The sequence below is a fragment of the Budorcas taxicolor genome, chromosome 5 (genome assembly GCF_023091745.1).
Source record: "Budorcas taxicolor isolate Tak-1 chromosome 5, Takin1.1, whole genome shotgun sequence".
Classification (NCBI taxonomy): Eukaryota; Metazoa; Chordata; class Mammalia; order Artiodactyla; family Bovidae; genus Budorcas; species Budorcas taxicolor.
The window spans coordinates 128849369-128853764 of NC_068914.1; the positions used below are offsets into that span (position 1 = coordinate 128849369).

At 41.8% G+C, this 4396-nt stretch overlaps 1 pseudogene; it reads right to left on the bottom strand.

Moving 5' to 3' along the window:
* Positions 1 to 2039: 2039 nt before the first annotated feature.
* On the bottom strand, positions 2040 to 3006 carry LOC128048218 (heterogeneous nuclear ribonucleoprotein A1-like; annotated as a pseudogene).
* Positions 3007 to 4396: the final 1390 nt, after the last annotated feature.

The window sequence follows — 4396 nt, forward strand, 5'->3', positions numbered from 1 at the left end:
TCAGCCTTCCTCACAGTCCAACTCTCACATCCATGCATGACCACAGGAAAAACCATAGCCTTGACTAGACGGACCTTAGTCGGCAAAGTAATGTCTCTGCTTTTCAATATGCTATCTAGGTTGGTCATAACTTTTCTTCCAAGGAGTAAGCGTCTTTTAATTTCATGGCTGCAATCACCATCTGCAGTGATTTTGGAGCCCCAAAAAATAAATTCTGACACTGTTTCCACTGTTTCTCCATCTATTTCCCATGGAGTGATGGGACCAGATGCCATGATCTTAGTTTTCTGAATGTTGAGCTTTAAGCCAACTTTTTCACTCTCCTCTTTTACTTTCATCAAGAGGCTTTTTAGTTCCTCTTCACTTTCTGCCATAAGGGTGGTATCATCTGCATATCTGAGGTTATTGATATTTCTCCCAGCGATCTTGATTCCAGCTTGTGCTTCTTCCAGCCCAGCATTTCCCATGATGTACTCTGCATATAAGCAGGGTGACAATATACAGCCTTGATGTACTCCTTTTCCTATTTGGAACCAGTCTGTTGTTCCATGACCAGTTCTAACTGTTGCTTCCTGGCCTGCATACGGATTTCTCAAGAGGTAGGTTAGGTGGTCTGATATTCCCATCTCTTTCAGAATTTTCCACAGCTTATTGTGATCCACACAGTCAAAGGCTTTAGCATAGTCAATAAAGCAGAAATATATGTTTTTCTGGAACTCTCTTGCTTTCTCCATGATCCAGCGGATGTTGGCAATTTGATCTCTGGTTCCTCTGCCTTTTCTAAAACCAGCTTGAACATCAGGGAGTTCATGGTTCACGTATTGCTGAAGCCTGGCTTGGAGAATTTTGAGCATTACTTTACTAGCGTGTGAGATGAGTGCAATTGTGCGGTAGTTTTAAGGATTCTCAAAAATATGCAAATCTCTCTCTCTCTCTCCTTCCTCTTCTCAGATGACCTTGTCTAGAGCAGCTCCTCACTCCCCTTACCTCATCCCAGCCCTCTCTTAATTTTACTCTAAGCATGCATCATAACTGTAATTTTACTGTCTCCTCCTTTAAATTATAAGCACTATGTGGGCAGACACATTTTCTGTCTTCTTTATCAACTGCTTACCATAGTTTTAGCAATAGGAGGGATTCAATTGTGTTTCAAAAGGAAAAATGTAAGGAAGAAGAAAGAAAGAAACAAAGAAAGGAGGAAGGGAGAAAGAGAGGGAAGGAGAAAAGGAAGTAAGGGGACAGAAAGCAGAGAGAGGAGAGAAAGGAAAAAAGGCAGAGAGTACTCACTTTTTTTTTCAAGAGGGTATTAAATCTTTTATTGATTATCCATGATAATGGATGATACAGAAGCTTCATTCCCATCTATAACTTTATCTGATACCATAACTCAGTTTAGGTATATTGCATACATATATACTCAATTTAGATCTATTGCCAACAGTCATTAATGATAAAACCAAAAAAAGAAACTCCCTGACTTTTCATGGGTGACCGTTCTAACAATGAACTCCAGGTCACAACACATAACTGTCAGTTCAACTACACCAAGGTTCTGAAGACAGCAGCTTCTCCATCAAAGCAGGTTGTAAATAAATTTCAAATGGAAACTGGCATTACTCTGAAGGAATTCTAACTTCACACTGAGGGTAATTTACCAAGATGGCTTCAGAGTAGACTAACTACACAGCACATTGAAAAAAATACACATTTATTCAGCGTCATGATCAGACTATTTTATTTAGCAATCAACAGCATGGGTGCAAAAAAAAAAAAAAAAAAAAACCACACCTGCATTGAAACCCTTTGTTGGAATGCTTTACACTTTCCACAGAACAGAAACTAAAATAAGCTGTTATACAATTAGTCACAAGTATAGCCTTCAGGTTTTTTGCCCATACACGTGAGTATTATCTAAAACGTGTGTTCTTTGTAGCAGCTAGGCCCTGTCACCACTCTGCTTGGCTGAGTTCACAAATCTGTTGTAATCTGTAGCTTCCCTGTCCCTTCTCTGGCTTTCCTCTCCTGCTAAGCTTTGTTTCCTAGCAGTAATTAAAACCTCTGCCACTGCCACAGCTACTGCTGCTGCTGGAACCACCCTGGCCATCTTGGTTTCAAGATTTGGCAGAGTACTGGCCTCAGCCACCACAAGGGCCTGACCTTTGTCCTCCGAAGTTTCCTCCTGTCATGGGTCCAAGAAGACTGATCGTCGTAGTTGCCAAAATCATTGTAGATTCTGCCACCTCGAACCCTGCTTCCATCATCACCAAATCCATTATAGCTGTCCCCACTGCCACCATATCCATCATCATCACGGCTGCCACCAAAGCCACCGTCACCACTGAAGTTTCCACCATGACCGAAGTTGTCATTCCCACTGAAACCACCTCGACAACCACCACCAAATCCAGAATCTCTTTCACCTCTTTGGCTGGATGAAACACTAGCCATCTCTTGCTTGGATGGGGCTTTCCTTACTTCACAGTTGTGGCCATTCACAGGGTGGAATTTCTGAATGACAGTCTTGTCTATGGAGTCATAGTATCAAAGGTTGCAAACACAAAGCCTCTCTTTTTGCCACTGCCTCAGTCGGTCATGATTTCAAACACTTCAGTTTCCCCATATGGTTCAAAATAATCTCTCAGGTAATGTTCTTCAGTGTCTTCTTTAGTGCCACCCATAAAAATCTTTTTTTCACAGTTAAGTGGGCACCAGATCTTTGAGAATCTTCTCCTGAGATGGCCCTTGGGCTCCACAACTCTTCCATCGCCTTGCATGGCCTTGCCTTCATGACCGCATCCACCTTCCCCACCGTGGTACACGTGACAACCCCGAAGCTTCTGGAGTGCTTGGTGTTTGAAGCCGTCATCACCACACAGCCTGTGAGCGTTCCCCATTGCTCAAAATGGCTCCTCAGACTCTCATCGGATGTTTCAAAGCTCAGATGTCTGACGGAGAGTTTTGTAGCTGTTTGAGTTCTTTGGGAAACTCTGACTTTGACATGACAGCGGTGGAAGTGGGGAGACTTCAGCAATGCATCTCTATTTTAAATATATGAATCTTGTGTCTTTTCTTTTTAAGTAATTCATGGAAATATCCCTTGTCTGTGGTTTCAAGTCATTGCCACAATGATTCCCGCTGCATGGTAAATTGGGAATTTCATTACATTATTGGTTTGAAAGAGAATCTTGACATTTTCAAGTCCTTTAAAAAAACTTAAAGCACCTGCACTAGCAGCATCTTTGGGAAGATATTGTAGATTTTTTTAAAAAAGCTTTTAACTTTGAGATAATTACAGATTCACATGCAGTTATAAGAAGTAACTCACAGGAACCCTGTATATCCTTCACACAGTTGCCCCCAGTAGCAACATCTTGCATTACTATAGTGCAAGGGTGCTTAGTCACTCCGTCGTGTCTGACTCTTTGTGACCCTATTAGCCCACCAGGCTCCCCTGTCCAAAGGATTCTGTACACAAGAATGCTGGAGTGGGTTGCCATGCCCTCCTCTAGGGGATCTTCCCCACCCAAGGATCAAACCCACGTCTCTACATCTCCTTCTTTGACAGGAGGGTTCTTTACTCCTCGCACCACCTGGAAAGCCCATTACTATAATACAACATCACCACCAGGAAAGCTATTGTTTTTAACAAAATGACAAGTTCCCCCCCACCCCCCCCTCACCCCGACTTCCAATTCTTTGTTCATTCTCCATCTCTGACAATGGCTGGAGGTAGTTTATCTAAAGGACAAATATAATACCATTGTTTTACAATTAATTACAGTGGAAGAAACAAGGTTAAAAGCAGATAAGAAAATAGGTTAACTCTTGGGGCTGATTCAAAGCTTATAACCTAGTTCTCTGCAGAGTCAACAGATTCTAATTAATTTCCAACTGGAAACATGCCAACTCCTCAATGGAAGACAAAGCTTTTCTTAGTTCCTAAAACAATAGAAAGTTCTCATAAGGGACAACTAAGTATGCTTATAAGAGATACAGTTTTTATCACCTTCCTTGAATTACAGCAAATGTGACAACAAGTTGGGGACCACAAAGCCAACTTATTAGTTAAATAGCTTTCTCCCACAAGACACTAGATCTTATCATAGACCTTCAGGGTCCACTTTCGTAGAGTCGCACACTCGATGCTAAATTCTCAAACCACACTGTATCATTAAACTCCTGAGTCAGTCACAGGGAATAGGCAGTATGGTAATAATTACTCACAAATATTCTGATTTTCCTCCTGCTGGGTCCTTGTTAAGATCGCAATTTCCTGTCCCCTTAAAGTTAAGTATGGCTGGTGACTTGACTTCAGCCAATAAAATATGAGTGGAAGTGACATGTGCCACTTCCAAGTAGAAGCATTTAATTGGTGGTACCGACTGCACAGAGATGG